The 17,442-nt window shown below is 37.8% G+C and overlaps 1 long non-coding RNA gene across 1 annotated transcript; it reads right to left on the bottom strand.

Annotated features, from left to right (window-relative positions):
* Positions 1 to 334: 334 nt before the first annotated feature.
* Positions 335 to 839, bottom strand: LOC143603876 (uncharacterized). The gene is made up of 3 exons (XR_013148164.1): positions 765 to 839; positions 617 to 677; positions 335 to 520 (listed from the first exon to the last, which is right to left on the bottom strand). It is a non-coding gene; the product is annotated as an uncharacterized LOC143603876 (long non-coding RNA).
* Positions 840 to 17,442: the final 16,603 nt, after the last annotated feature.

Below are 17,442 nucleotides of genomic sequence, written 5' to 3' on the forward strand. Positions count from 1 at the left end.
GGAGTGATATAATAACTCAACTTCTAAACTCTCAAGTGTGTTGGGTAACATGAGGGAAGGTATTGGCTCCAAAGCATCTTGGTATAAATTTAATTACAGGTATTTGATGTTATTATTGGCACCAACCTCTTTCTAGATAATAAAATATGTCCTAGTTAATAAAATATGTCAAGAGTATTTTTGAGTGGCATTACACAATTCAAAAAGAAAATGAATAGTAACAACATTAGACAATTGAAGTGTTACGGTCGACCACACAACTTTTTAGTGTACAACTCACATTCTTTAAAAAAAATTCGTCACATGCGAAGTAAATTTGTTTTATTATATACATACGCTTGCAACATACACATACGTTGGTGTTACATGTATAAATCTCAACTAACTTTTCTTTTTCACTTTGCTAGGTTCAACATTTGTGAATATGTCAACTACTTCAAGTGGCGACAGTCGTAGTTCATCCAGCCAATCTGTTGACCGTCCAGATCATAAACAACAATCTTGTCTTTTAAAACAAGATCTGCGTCGTTCATAATAATAATAAAAGTTAAAAAAACTTTTAAAAATATAATTTAAATTTGAAATTGTTGTAAAACGAGAGGCTTGTAAGTTATACCTCCTAAGATGGTTATGCCTCTAGTCATCTGAAAACCTAAGCACCACACTGCAGCTCCTCCCTACAACAACAGCACAAAAGGTATCAAAACATATATTTTTAACATAATTAAAATTTTGATTAAAACTAACTAAACTGAAATTATTACTTTAGATGACTGCAATATAAGATAATCTTGTGGTCTTAAAACCATAGAAGCACCACCATCAAAGGTCAAGTTTACTGCAGGAAATAACTTGATTGTTCTGAAAAATAAGTAATATAACTTAAACAAAGATAAATAAACATATACTTAGAAAATAGTGTGAAATGAAGAAAACCTGGAGGAGGGGACTATATAACACTGATTCCCCTATGATATAACAGGCTTGGCGGATTGTGAAACAGACCGGGTAATCTGCAGCAACAAAAGCGGTTTTCCATAATTTTTAAGATTTGAAAACAATAAAGAGTTTGACAATGTTGCTCTTTGGAACTTACAGCATCAAGAAGAGGATCATAAGCCTCTTCTGTGAGGTAAGCAAGGGCAGTTCCGGAATCAATTACGGTTCCTCCTCGGCTCCCTGATTGGGCAAACAGTTGTGGATAACTTCGCTTATGGCGAAGTTGTTCTAACTTCGCCTATGGTGAAGTTGTTCTAACTTCGTACTTCGTTTCCGCTGATCAGAATTGCATAGCGACGGTCACAAAATGCACCAACACTGATGGATCGATGAATAACGTTTTACCATTGACCGAAATGCTCCGCAGAGTTACAGTGTACTGTGGCCTGAAAGATTGTGTAAGTAAGCATGTCTATGAGGAGTGTTGCCCATAAAATAAATTAATTAATATAGATCAAAAGATTATAGCTTTAAACATGGGTTCCAACAAGATCTTTAAAACAATTACGTTAATAATGTAATGACTATCAAAATATGGAAAAAGAACAAGAAATGAGTTGAACATCACTTTGGTCATCTGAGCAAATTATGTACAAGGGTATAATGAACGTTTTAACACAAAAAGAGAACTTACTGTGAAGGGATAAGTGGCGTATAGACCAAATCTGGGTCATTTAAATGAGCAAGAACCAAAACACCACCACCCGTGCCATTTCCAACAAGACAATGAGAAAATGCATTCAGCACTACCCCTTGTGAAGAAAGTTGTGAAATGACAGACAAGCCTTGTGGACCGAACCCAAAAGATCCCGTCAACCGCTCTAACATAGCTGGTCAACTCCCCGGTCTGATTCATGCTACATCTATTTCACAAGAGGGCAAATGTTTTTACATGAAATCAAAAACTAGTAAAACATTAGCAGCTAGATAATGGCAAAAGTGTAACTAACTTACCCGAATACAATAGATGCTGTAGCATTTGATGATGTTGAATGTACGGATACCGTGTCTAACTGGATTTGATCCGACACGTAATACCCCGACGTTGTACTACCATCATCATACTCGACACTTAATAAAATTGATTAGTATGAATTTTACAACTAAAATTGATCTTAATTATTATGTATTAGTTATAATTTCATTAAGGGTAGAATAGAATTCTATAATAAGAGAAAATTTTAATGAAATAGATAAATATGTAATATATATAGTTTAGGAAGATGAAATACATAATTGATTTTTAGGGCCTGGGTAAACGTGCAATAAGGGTAGGGTGGACAATTTTGGCATGATACACGAATACACGACTTTAACAGGTACTAGGTATGGTCTTAACATGCTTCGTGTACTCAGCATGTAGACACAAATGAACTTGTTTAATTTCGTGTCTAAACAGGTAAAATATATGTTTACCTGTTAAGTAACCATTAGTACTAGGGGTGTTCAACGAACCAAAATTCAAATAATCTAATTGAATTGTTAGAATTTTGAAATTTTAAATTTGGATTCAAATTCGAAATAGATTTGACAAATTCAATTCAATTCGATTTGAATTCAGAAAGGCTATTTCAAAATTTGATTCGATTCGAGAATGAAGTTCGAATTTGAATCGATTCAAATTCTGTTAAAAAAATCTTTTTCACTTTCAAAACCACTACAAATTTAAGTTTTGTAACAACAAAAAATACAAACACATGAAATAAATAAATCATTCAAAGCAATCATAAAATTTAAGAAATAACATCTCACTCACGTAGCTATAAAATAATAACAAATAATTTATAAATAAAAATATTGGAAACACATATTTTTCTCTATGTAAATAAATAACATACGGACAACAAACATTTTGAGGACCGATTACAACACCCCATGCATTTGACACATATTAAAGGAAGCAAGAATAACTTGGAAGGAAACACACACCTTCCACTCAAAAACAAGTAGTAAAATCATCTTTTTTTGCTTTATACTTTCATAATTATTATAATTGCTTTTTATCTTGTTTGTTTATAAATAGAAAAAAAGTATTGAACGAATCAATGATACAATTTAATTAGGTCGGAAAACATATAGTTCACCAATAAGTCAATTTCATGTTAAATTTAAAGTTTTTGATATTAAATTAATATTATTATTTTAAGCCTTTTGAGTTAAAGAATTTAGATTAAGTAAATAACCAATCCATTTCGTTTTACAAGAAATTCTAAATTCATTTGGTCATTCAAATATTCATCTTTAATATTAGATTTATTTATTTGTTGTTATAAACTATAAATAAGAAGACCCTTTTAAGTTAAAATTATTACACAAAATGTTATGTTATGTTCTGTAAACACTATCGAATATACCTTGAATGAAAACGCAGAGAGGGACTTAAAACACATAAAAATATTCATCTGTAAGATTAGATTTATTTATTTGTTGTTATAAACTGTCTATAAAAATCGTTTAAGTTAAAATAGTTAATACAATTTTATGTTATATATGTTATGTTAGCACTAACAGTGGCAAATCTTTAACAAGGATGTGTGCGCCGGTCCGAGAGAGGTGAGACTCAATACGTATAAATATTTATATAAATAGGGAGTTCAGTTTTTCCGAAAGAAAACCAACACTACCTATAAATATTTTCGAACTAAAACACGTAAACAGGGGTCCTATATAAACTTCGCACATGGTTATATATTTAGATCTTCAATCAATTTCTTTCGTATAACACAATAACATATCATTAAATATTCACGTGTGTATTTCTTTCTTATAACAAAATCACACATCATTAAATATCAAGTGTGTATGAGTGTTCTTATTTTAGTTTCATAATATCTAGTACTTAACATAGTTTTTCAAAGTGAATATAACTTTAAACCGTGTACTTTTTAAACTATGTGTTTGGTAAGTGTATCAATTTGGTAGAAAAATAACAATCGCAAACATATTGTATTAATTAATCCACATGTATGTTAGATAGCTATGATTGTTAATTATATTTATTGTTGTCCTCTTGTATATATGCCATTCTTGTGTACTTATATATAACATGTTTGTTAACATGTAGTAACCTCCTCTAGTTGAGAAGTCGGATCGATTATCACTTTATCAATGTACATTTAATTTCATCTTGTTTTGATATATAAACAAGTTGGAGACCAATCGACCATACGTGTTGTAGTGATTCGAACTAAAAGAACCCAAACGCCTCCACTAGTTACCTTGCCGACAAGCCGAAAGGACAACCACTCTATTTGTAGATGCATTAATCTGTGCATTACATCGGGACCCAATTGGAACTCGGGCAGTATCGATTTGGTATTCTATTGGGTCGTATGAAAAAATATACTATAACCGAAGTTAAGCTAAAAGTAGAAAAATGTTAGGGTTAAAGTGAACAAGCTTTTGTGACTAATTTGTAAAGGTCTAAATGTTTAGTAGTAGTGGTGGTGGTGGTGGTGGTGGTGGATGCAGTGGTGGCAACAGCAGGAGCAACAACAGTAGTAGTAACTATAATGATGGATTTATTAGTCGACAAATTTGGAGCAAAGATGGCTTTCGACGAGATTGAAAAACTCGTCGACGAGAACATTTTTAAGACAGTCGACGTCTTAAATAAAAAGTTGTCTTTATCGACAGGTTTGTTTCAAATACTGTCGGAGAGTTTATGACCACGTTTATTGGGATTTAATAAACCATCACTATGAATACAAAAGTGTTGTAGACAACGAGTTTGTTATAGACATTTCTAGAATTTGATGAAATATTGGATACTTAAAGAATCCATGTCCTGAATGGACATTTTGGTAATTTTCTCTTTACATAAACTTAATTTGTGAAAATCTTCAAAGCATAAAGTATTTATAAAAAAAATTATAAAGTTTATTTTGTGGGTGTAATATATCTTTGTAACCTATTAGAAAAAAGACTAAGGTACCTATATATTCCGCAATTTATATGTCACGCATATATTTTTCCGCATATATCATCTATGTGCCCTCGTTGTGACATTGTCATTTTTTTTATTTCGTAATTATATTTGTATTGTAAACCCGACTCGTTTTGTCTTTCGGATCCTTCACTATTAATAAAATATGGGGTTTTATGTTTCATTTATGTTAGACAATTGTCGGATCAAGAAAACACTCCTTTACAGTAATTTAAAACACTATTTTATGGCTAAAACCGACTTAAAACGAACTTCATGGACTAACTCGCCAAAGAACCAAAGCCGGAGACCAACCCCCCTCCCCATGGGCGCCGCGCCGTGCGGCCAGGAAGGGAGATATGGTCGCAGGTGGCGGCCATTGTAACATCATGAAATTATCGGGTCAAAAATACCAAGTTCAAAAGTCTAAGGATCAACATGACAAGCTTCAAACATAAAGAACCAAAAAGAAATTTTGCCTTCACGTCCGATTGAGATACGCGACGGCAGAAGACCCAACGTCATAGCGTATCGCGATGACGTTGTCTGACAGGTGGCACGTGTCTCGCCACGTGGCAGACGTATTAGTGATGCAGCAACCCTACATCGCGATACACGATGAGGGAATCCTTTGACCATCGCGTATCGCGATGGTCTGGAGAATTTGCCTATAAAAGGAGACCATCGGCCCTCCCATTCTTCACACCAAAAATACACACATCTTTCTCTCTCTAAAACATCTCTCTACCTCGTAAAAGGTGCCACCGAACTTACCTCGTAAATCGTGCCCAATCCCAACGTACCTCATAATTTGTGCTACTTACCAAACGACGACATCTCGAAGAACGTGACCAAAGAGACGATCCGACGACCACCTCGAAGTACGTGCCAACAAGAGATGAAGGATTGGTGTGTCTCGATTCCCGTGACAAGGAGGGTGTTGATCAAGAAACTTGAGAACCAAAGAGGCGTCGAAGTGCTGCCCAAATTCCTAGGATATTTATAAGTGAAGAAAGGTAGGCATAATGCCCAAATAAAATAATAATAAAATATTAAACGGCTTAAACCCTAAGTCAAGGGTATACTCAATACCTCGAGAGTAAACAAAAGAAAGTAAAACAAAGAAAGTATATAAAAGATAATTATATGAATATAATTATTTGTGATAAATAATGTGTAATTATTATTTAAATGATTTTAGATAATGATAAAGAAATAAAGTATACGTTTCTTCAAGAAGAAGAAACGTAGTGATTTAGAAAAGAAAATAAGTAAGGGGCTGTTTGGTAGCCTCTTAACAGTCATTAAGAGGTTACCTCTCAATGGCCCGTAACCTCTTAATGGTTAAGAGGTAACCTTAAGTCTGAATGGTTAAGAGGCTACCTCTTAATGGTTACCTCTTAACCATTCAGACTTAAGGCTACCTCTTCACCATTAAGAGGCTATGAGCCATTAAGATGTAGTCTCTTAATGACTGTTAAGAGGCTACCAAACAGAAAGAAAAGTATTTTGAACTAAAGGTTAATAAAAGAAAATATAATCGAGGTAAAGATTATACAAAAGAGACTAAAGGTCTTAAGCCAGATTAAAGATCTGGTATTAACAAAAGGTTATACTCGTACTATAGGTGCGAGATAGCAAGGAAGAACTAGTCAGTGTATTGAAGCTGATCTTTTCAAAGAAAGGTGAATACTCCCAATCTTATAAACTTGTTTAATCGAGTCAAATAAATGAAATTATATGAGATTACGTATCTCTAAAACGTTATAAACAAAAGTAATCGCTAGCCCTCAGGCTGTCGTGTGCATTTGTTTGGATCCTTACATATGTGGTAAAAAATCGGTGGGCACACCGCGCCACACCTGGTCATGACCCTCCGCCACGATGGGCCGGACCTAAGTTACGTCCGCGTGAGGGTGATCATGTGTATACTTATGGTACTAAGTTATGTCGAACGTTGCGGTGTTTGCTGAGTGGTTCGTGTAGAACTTAAGTTTATAATTGTTTTTTGTTTTAAAACTTGATTATTCCTAAGCCACGATGGGTCGGACCTAAGTTATGTCTCGAGGGTAATCATGTAAAAGAAAATATTTTGTGCGTCAGCTTATTCACCAGCATGTGCTGCTGACGTATTTTCTAAACATTTTACAGGTAAAGAAGATTAGCTGCTTGGAAAGGACGAAGTGACATCTAGGCGATCTGAAGGCTTAGACCATTTTGTTAATAATAAAATATGAATGGTGGTTTTTGTATAAAATAAGTAATCTTTGTAAACGCTAACCGGGTATTTTAAAATTCCGTGTTTTGTTAATGTAAATATTATATTTTAATCCACGCAAAACATATTTTCCGCTTTAATCCCTAACTCTTATTTATTTACAAATGTGGTACCAACTGTTGGTCGCACGCCCAGGTCTAAGATGGGGGTGTGACAGGTTGGTATAAGAGCCATCAATCTTAGCGAATTAGGTATTAATCGATAATACCTAAGCTTCGATCCAAGTGAATAAGAATTAGTTTTATTACTTGTTTAAATTTAAATAGGGATAAGATAGGCTGGTAAACCTTTTCTATCCCTCCTCAATCTAAACCACCCTTAGATATCTTTCAAGAAATAATCGATGGCTTTATGCTCGACGCAAGAAGAGCTGAATGTCCCGACGCGATGCCGAAGGACAACATGAGTGAATATTACTACGAAGATTTCTTCAAACAATCACCCAATCGAACGACCCACACAGATATACTTCCTCGACACTGAGCAACTACAAATTAACATACCCGATGATCCACCAAGGCAAGAGTATGAAGCACCAAGACATTCAAGTTATCATCCATCAAGTATACCGTTGTATCAACCGTTCGACGTTCCAACGTATCATCCATCAAGCATCCCAGAGTATCAACCGTCTGACATCCTGATGTGTGTTTAAAGGATGTTTCTTTCTACGGAACTCACAACTAAGCTTTAAATTTATAAAACGGATTTTCTTAATAAAACTACACACAACCGGCAAGTGTACCGATCGTAAGTACTATAGAACTTAGGAAGTCCGAGTATCGAACACGAGGATACGTGAAAACGTCTATGATCACTAACCCTAGAAAAGACCTTCCTAAGAGTAATATTTTTTAAATTGATTTATAATTATTAAACTACTTGACCTAACTACTTAACTAAATTAAAAGACTTAACTTAACAAGACTTAACGAAACTTTAAGAATAAGACTTAACAAAGGAGAAAATGTCTACCTAGGTAAGAATCCTATTGAAGGTTTAACAAGCTAATGGAATGAATAATCTCACGACACCGGTATCTAAGGATGACACAATTAAGGTTCACTCAAGAAATCTAGATCACCTCTCGGTCTCACTAACAAACCCTAACTTACACTTAGTTGATTTTAAGAACAAACTGGGAAATGAATTGCTAAAGTGTTCTAATGTCGACTCACCTCTCGGTCTCACCGACACACGACCCTAATGGAAACGAATACTACACAACCAAGGATAGATGAACCATTTGGTTTAACTTAAGCAAGATCAACTAATTGCTCACAAACCCAAATCCGACAAGAACCGAACACGCTCTCGCGCGATCCTAATCCTAACAAGTACAAGCTATGAGACGACCATACTTCCTATCACCTCTCGGTCTCTAAGAAGGTGCCTACCCGCTGAATTCAATCAATTAACACACCTACTTAAACCATACGGTTGCACTTCCCGCAAACAATCTCTAAACACCAATTAAAGAGTCAAACAAGCAACAATCAATCAAAACTAATTCAATCAATCAAAGCAAGGGGTTTATGAGTATAATTAATCAAATCACAACCACTAAACACAACCTAATTCAATATTAAACCAAACTTTCATTAACAAATCAATTCATGATGATCAAACAATCCATATTACTTAATAAAACCTAACAATATTCATCATGCAAACCTAGGTAGAACTAATGAGTTTAGCCTAACATTATTTTTGGACAATAGCAAACACTTAATGTAAACACCATAAAACTCAACCAAAACATAATTAAACTCAATCAATAATCAATACCAATCAAGCACAACTCAATCTTCAATTCAAATGCAAAACAATTCAAGTTAAAGATCAAAATCAACAAGTTATAAATCTTGAACAAGAACACAAAGTTTATGGATGTATACTCAATGATTATAGCTGAGATTTTTGATGAAGATGAACCCTAGCTGTTGTACCAAGTCTCCCTTGATGATCTCCTTCCTCTTCTAGCCGCCACAAAGCTTCTACAAACTTTTTTTCTTCTCCTCCTTGCTGTCCAGTTCCGATCGGCCTCTGTGGCTGCACTTAGGGTTATTTTATTTTTTAATTATTATATAATAAGGTGTAAAAGGCTTGGATCTTGTGGGCTTGGGTCGGGCCTTGAGTTGTAGTCTTCAAAATTGATCAAAAAGGCCCCCAGAGTCTTCAAACTTGAAACTTTTCTCCGTTAAAACTCATAACCTACAATCAATTATCAATCTTTGTAAGATCATGCAAAAATAAACCATAACTCTTATTTATTATACTATTAATCACTTAAAACATGGTAAAAAGGTACGGAAAGTAAGTGTGTTTTACAACACATCGAACATACCCACACTTAAGACTTTTTCGTCCCTGAATAAGAAATCTACACAGGATCATAACAAAGTAAAAAACAACAAACTCCCAGATTATTTAACATTATTAAAGCACAAGAAACAGCTCGACATATTGACCGCGATTGGCGATATTGTTGTCCACTTAAACCCAGCCACCAGCCAATCAAGCCCCCCTTTTGTATTAAACGTTTTAAGTCCAAATATTAAGGCTACACCTACCCCATCTCAGACAAAGAGAGCTAGAAGAACTAGATTCGAAGCAAACTGGTTCGACAAATCACCATAAGCCATGGACTCGTTGATGGTACTAATTAGATGCACTCGGTGAAATTTTGATGGATGAATAATGGTCATGTGGAGGTCGTACGAGCTATTCCTAATTATTATTGGAATTTGTCCTATAAATTCCTAATTTGATATTTATTGACTAAGAACCTTCGAGCCCCAATAGTGTATCCTCAGAGTCACTATACCCTTGGTAACACGTAAACTCTAAGTCCTGTCTAGTATATGCATCTTTGGCCTATTTTACTAACTTTAAAGAATGCTTCTTTGGCATTTTACAATACATAACTTTCGTCACGAGCATTTGCTTTTCTTGAACAACTTTTGATAATACACATAACTTTCAAAATATACTTCTCTCTCTTTTTTTCAATATTTTATATCATCCTACAAGATATAACTATTTCTAAGCTCGTAAAAAAGATGGAAATGTGGTGGTGTGCTGGTTTGAGTTCATCTAAGTATTACCATCTCAAAGTTTTCAGATTATGGTAATCCTCTCTAAGCATCGAAATTCGGTTTCACCATTTTTTTCAAATTATTATATATATAAAAACTGCTAAAGGGGACTATCAAAGCTAGTTGGGCCTACCGACACATCCCAAATCAAATATGCAAACCATCTCTTCTTTTATTATTATATTATATATTTCAATAGTTCCGAGAGTTCGTTAACACAACGGTAATAATATCATTTCCTGCTTAACGTAGAACACAAACAATTTTCAAGGGACATTTTTTCTTTAAAACTTTCTTTTTTGTTCAAGTTCAGTCGCCCCAGCCATTTTCAGTTTTCAGGTGAATGACTATCCCGTACATCTACATGTAGAAAACGGGACCAAAGATATACAAGTATATGTCCCTCGAACTTGAGTAGCCGACATAATTTTCAGCGAAAGAACAAAACAATTTTTTATTTTTTTATTAATTTTTTTTTCTCTAACTAAGTAAAATAAATTACCATCCTCACACTTAGAACGAAATCTTCCTCGATGAAAACAAGGAAACGAAATAAAATAAAATTAAAACTTAAAATAGCAAAAATTAAAATAAAGAACGGGTTACTCCCCTTGTTTATATGCAGAATCTTTATCAGCTGTGTATCAATCGAGCGACCATATAACATTTCATTCGCGGCCACTACCTCAGAAGAACCAATTCCAAAATGTCATCAGAGCTACCATGCGCATAATAATACCTACAATAACTCAAACTCGCTCGCATGTAGCGGTGTACAAAACAGAAAGAAAAAACCTAAGAAATAAACATATTTTTGTGTTTTTTTAATTTTTTGATTATTATTAATTTTTTTTTATTTTTATGTTTTTAATTAAAATTTTTATAAATAACAAAAATAAAATAAATAAAATAGATAATAAAGAGAATCAAAATACACACTATACAACTCGGGCTGTCTCCCGAGTGATGCATCCAACACGTCTATGTCTCGGTGAATGAGTCAAGGTAGAGAACCTCGACTGTCTGATCAGCTATCGGCTTGCTTATGTCATGCTTCAACCTGTGACCGTTCACCTTAAACTTCCCGCTCTTATCTTGTATCTCAATAGTGCCATACGGGAATACCTTAGTGACCGTGAACGATCCCGACCATCGGGATTTTAACTTTCCCGGGAATAACCTCAACTGGGAGTTATACAATAATACTTTATCCCCACACTTGAAATGCTTATTACCCTTCAACTTTCTACAATGCAGTTCTTTCGTCCGCTCCTTATACTTAAATGACTGAGCATATGCGTAATCCCGGAGCTCCTCTAACACATGCAACTGGTGGAAACGAGTGCCCTCTGCGGCGGATAAATCAAGATTAACCCTCTGAAGGGTCCATGAAGCACGGTGCTCCATCTCAATAGGAAGATGACAGGCCTTTCTATAAATCATCCGAAATGGTGTGGAACCAGTCGGAGTCTTGTAGGCTGTACGAAAGGCCCACAAAGCGTCATCTAATTTGTCGGACCAATCCCGACGATTTGAACCAACCGTTTTCTCGAGAATACGTTTGATTCCCCGATTACTCACTTCCACCTGCCCATTAGTCTGTGGGTGGTAGGCGGTCGCAAGCCAATGGGTGACCATAGCGCTGCAACGCCTTATCCATCTAAGAATTGCAGATTTGAGTACCTCGATCACTGATCAAGGCTTTTGGGACACCAAAACGAGCAAATAGATTTTTAAGAAAACACACTACCACTCGGACATTATTCGTGGGTAAAGCCTTGGCCTCAACCCACTTTGACACGTATTCGACGGCCACGAGTATGTACTTGTTCCCACACGAAGATGGAAACGGTCCCATGAAATCAATGCCCCACACATCGAAAACCTCACAAACTTGAATAGCATTTTGGGGCATTTCGTTTTGCGATGAAATGTTGCCGACACCTTGCAACGATCACAACTCCTAACAAACGCATGCGCGTCCTTAAAGATAGAAGGCTAGTAAAATCCAGAATCAAAGACTTTCTTCGCCGTCGAACTCACACCGTGGTGACCTCCTGTCAGTCCCACATGACAATGACTCAGAATATGCCATCCCTCCTTGACATCTACACACCTCCTAATCAGCTGATCAGCACCGATGCGGAAAAGATACGGGTCGTCCCATAGGTAAAACTTAATGTCAGCATAGAATTTATTCTTTTGCTGGTAAGGCATCTTCGGGAGGTGTTGGAACTCGTATCAATAACAGTAACATCGAACAGATCTCAGATCTGTGTATATACGATTAATACGATTAAGGATCTAGCTCATAATTAACCTTGATTCAGTGTTATGTATGTGTATATATTATCAATATATTATCTGTATAATATTAGATGAAGCTTGAGAGAGAGTTTGGACAGCAATTCGTTAATTAATCTCTCAAAAACTCTTTTAAAAAACGTGAACAGGAGTTCACTATATATAGAAGGTGATCTGGTTCGCTAACATCCCCTAGCGAACCAGCTTCCCCTTCGTTACATACATAAGCTTAGCGAAACACCCCCTGATTCGTTAACATCCCCTAACGAATCAGGAGGGAATACATTACTTGGCTAGTTCGCTAACATTCCCTTGCGAACTAGCCTTTAACTTAGCGAACTGGCTATTAAATAAACTAATTATTACATTAATTAATAAACAAAAACGTTAACGATAAATACAAAGACTCAAGACGCAAAACCGTGCATTAACAGGAGGCACCCGTCAGCGAGATAGTTCGTGAAGTCAGCAAACCATGGAAAACCCTCCACTTGTGCCATAACAAACATCAGACTCTCTGTCGGAAAATGATCGTCAATCCTGACCCCCTGAATCTCCTAACTCTGCTCCCTCTAGACGCGAAAGATGATCGGCCGCCACATTCTCGGCCCCCTTTTATCACGGATCTCAATATCAAACTCTTGAAGCAACAAGATCCATCGGATAAGACGAGGCTTAGCATCTGCTAGCTGAAGAGATGTTGAATAGTAGCATGGTCCGTGTACACAATCGTCTTGGACAAAACTAGATAAGACCAAAATTTATTGAAAGCATACACCACAGCTAACAACTCTTTCTCGGTGGTGGTATAGTTCTAATGAGCAGTATTCAAGGTCCGGCTCGCATAGTAGATCGGGCGGAAGTGTTTCTCCTTCCGTTGTCCAAGCACGGCTCCAACGGCATAGTCGCTCGCGTCGCACAACAATTCGAATGGAAAATACCAGTCGGGAGCAATCATGATCGGGGCATTAATGAGTTTGTCTTTTAGAAGATCAAACGCCTCGATACACTGTTCAGAGAAGACAAATGGAGCGTCTTTCTCCAGAAGTTTGGTCAAGGGTCTCACGATCTTAGAAAAATCTTTGATGAACCGAAGGTAAAAGCCGGCATGACCTAGAAAAATACGAATAGATCTCACAGAAGTGGGCGGGGGAAGATTAGAAATGGTCTCGACCTTCGCTCGATCAACCTCTATCCCCGCACTCAAAATCCGATGCCCCAGAACAATGCCCTCGCGAACCATGAAATGACACTTCTCCCAGTTAAGGACTAGGTTGATGTCAACACAACGGAAAATCATCCTCTCAAGATTAGACAAACAATGATCGAAGGTTGGTCCATATGATCGTCTCGTACGATCTCAGCAAACAGGCCAGATTCAGGGATATGTGACTCAGTGTCGTCATCTAAGGACTGATTGGTCACAGCAACTATCTCAATCTCTGGAATCTCCCTATCGAGAATCTGGGTGTCGGAGGCAGATCCATCACATATCTCGCTGAAAAACTCCCCAACATGTTCCATGATGGTATCGATGAAGTATAAGGAGTCATCAGCAGACTTGGGGTGTTTCAGTGACTAACATTAAAGGTGACATTCTCATCCCCAACTCTCAAATCAACTTACCCTCGCAGACGTCGATCAACGTCTATGTAGTGGCAAGGAATGGTCGGCCCAAGATAAGTGGGACACTATCATCATCGTTCATGTCCAAGATGACAAAGTCCACCGGGAAGATGAACTTGTCTACACGAACAAGCATGTTCTCGACCAACCCGCGGGGGTATTTCACAGAACAATTAGCAAGCTGGATACTCATCCGGGTAGGACGTGGTTCGCCTAGACCCAACTTGCGATACACGAAATACGTCATGAGGTTAATACTGGAACCAAGATCTGCCAGTACATGAACCACGACATCGTCACTTAAGATGCAGGGAATCGTGAAACTCTCTGGATCGGACATATTTTCAGGTAACTTTCTCTGCAAGACTATAGAGCAACTAGCACTTAAAGGGATGGAAGAGACTTCAGCTAACTTCTCTTTATACGAAAGAATATCCTTAAGGAACTTTGCATATTTGGGCGTTTGCGTGAGTGCCTCAAGGAATAGAATGTTAAGATGAAGCTGCTTCAAAAGATTAAGAAATTTGGAGTTGTGCTCCACGGCTCTATCCCTGCGGAGTCTCCCGGGATATGGAAGTCTAGGTTTGTAGACTCTTGCTGGTGTGCTGGGTAACTGCTGGTTTTCGGCCTGTGTTGTACTTCCTGGGCTGCGCCTCTGATGCACCTTGGCCGGCAGAGACTCCAACTGAATCTCCTCATGCACCTGCTACTCTACATCTACTGCAGGCTCCTCAATGACTCCTCTCGTCGCCTCCTGATTCACGGGCTCGCTACGTGCCCCTGCACCGCTCCTTGTCGTAACAGCCTTCGCGAACGCATTTGGATTTTGTTCGGTATTACTTGGAAGTGTTCCTGGAGACCTCTCATTCAGACGACTTTCTATCTCTCCCATCTGTTGCTCAAGATTTTGAATTGACGCTCCCTGATTTCTCATGAATGATTCGTGCTCCCGAAATTTCTCTTGAGTCTCTTTGTGACGGGAGTCCTCTCAAGTCATAAGCTGCGACATCATCTGTGTCTGCTGTGCCATCATCTCCTCTAACGTGGGCTTCTTCTCCCCACTACTCGCTCCCTCAACAAAAATCCTGGAATAGACTCTGATTTTCGTTCCTCCTGTTGGAATTTTGGTTACCTCTCCACCCGAATTATAAGAATTGAAAGAGTTTTGATTTCGGTTCGGATTACTAACAAAGTCAACTGCCTCCTCCTAGAAACCTACGGGGCACTGAACGATATCATGCCCCCCTCTACAGATCTCACACAACTTACTCTTCACCTGCAATTCCTTCACAATCTTTGCCAACGCCTCAACCTGTGCCGCAAGTGCGGTGCTCGTGTCGACCGGATGCATGCCGCATGATAGGGAATAGACGGTCTTGGTACTCTTAGCTGGTGGTCGCTGGTATCCACTCATAGCTAACCCGTTAAACAAAGCAATGCACTCATCAGTATCCTTCTTTGTCAATAAGTTGCCTCCCACAGCCGTGTCGAGCATACTCTGAGTCGCGTATGTCACTCCATTATAAAACTTCTCAACAACTGCCCAGTCTTGTAGGCCATGGTTCGGAAATAAAGCGAGTAAATTTTTGAATCTCTCTCATGCCTCGTAGAAGCTCTTGGTGTCCTCCATCTGGAAAAGAATGAATCTGGTTACGCAAACGAGCGGCCTTAGTCGGAGGATCACATTTCTCAAGAAACTGGGTCTGCATGGCAGCCCAAGTAGCAATGGATACCTGTGGGAGGGACTCAAGCCACAGACTCGCATGATCAACGAGTGAGAACGGAAAAACGCGGAGTTTAATGGTGTCTTCGGATACGCCGGCAAGATGAAAAGTGTCGCAAATATGTGTAATGCGAGTGAGATGAGAATGCGGGTTTTCGTGGGGCAACCCGTGAAATTGAGCAGAATGAGAGACGGTGTTCCGAATGTTCGATGGAATCTGCCAATTTGTCAGAACTGCGATGGCTGGTGGAACAATGCTGGATATTGCGCCTGCATCGACCGGACGGGCCTGGTCTGCAACTGTCCTCCTCGGTGGTGGAACTGCGCCTCCCATAATCCTATCCTTAATGACGGATTCAGAAAAAGTAGGAGAAGATGATGTATTACCAACGGACGTAGAGAACTGGAAGACGGTCTGGTACGTCTTCTCTCTCGCAACTCTCTCTCTGGTTCGAAAAATCCCTCTGATTCAAGCGGTCCTAGAGATTGAGTACGTCGCATACAACTATTAAGATAAACAAAAGAAACTAAAATTAGCTAAACTATTTAAACTAACAAACAAAGAAAAAGAAAAAGAAAACACAAGTAGCAAACAAGGTAAGTCCTAACTCGAGTCGTTCTCAATACGCCTCAAACCGTGTCCCCGGCAACGGTGCCAAAAACTTGATGTGTGTTTAAAGGATGTTTCTTTCTACGGAACTCACAACTAAGCTTTAAATTTATAAAACGGATTTTCTTAATAAAACTACACACAACCGTCAAGTGTACAGATCGTAAGTAATATAGAACTTAGGAAGTCCGAGTATCGAACACGAGGACACGTGAAAACGTCTATGATCACTAACCCTAGAAAAGACCTTCCTAAGAATAATATTTTTTAAATTGATTTTTAATTATTAAAATACTTGACCTAACTTACTTTAACTAAATTAAAAGACTTAACTTAACAAGACTTCATGAAACTTTAAGAATGAGACTTAACAAAGGAGAAAACGTCTACCTAGGTAGGAATCCTATTGAAGGTTTAACAAGCTAGTGGAATGAATAATCTCACGAAACCGGTATCTAAGGATGACACAACTAAGGTTCACTCAAGAAAGCTATATCACCTCTAGGTCTCCCTAACAAACCCTAACTTACACTTAGTTGATTTTAAGAACAAACCGGGAAACGAATTTCTAAAGTGTTCTAATGTCGACTCACCTCTCGGTCTCACCGACACACGACCCTAATGGAAATGAATACTACGCAACCAAGGATAGACGAACCATTTGGTTTAACTTAAACTAGATCAAATAATCGCTCACAAACCCAAACCCAACAAGAACCGAACCCGCTCTCGCGCGATCCATATCCTAACAAGTACAAGCTATGGGAAGACCATACTTCCAATCACCTTTCGGTTTCTAAGAAGGTGCCTACCCACTGAATTCAATCAATTAACACACCCATTTAAACCCTATAGTTGTACTTCCTACAAACAATCTCT

The sequence above is a fragment of the Bidens hawaiensis genome, unplaced genomic scaffold (genome assembly GCF_021521415.1).
Source record: "Bidens hawaiensis isolate Kalapana, Puna unplaced genomic scaffold, B.hawaiensis_p1.1 tig00000237_1, whole genome shotgun sequence".
Taxonomy (NCBI): domain Eukaryota; kingdom Viridiplantae; phylum Streptophyta; class Magnoliopsida; order Asterales; family Asteraceae; genus Bidens; species Bidens hawaiensis.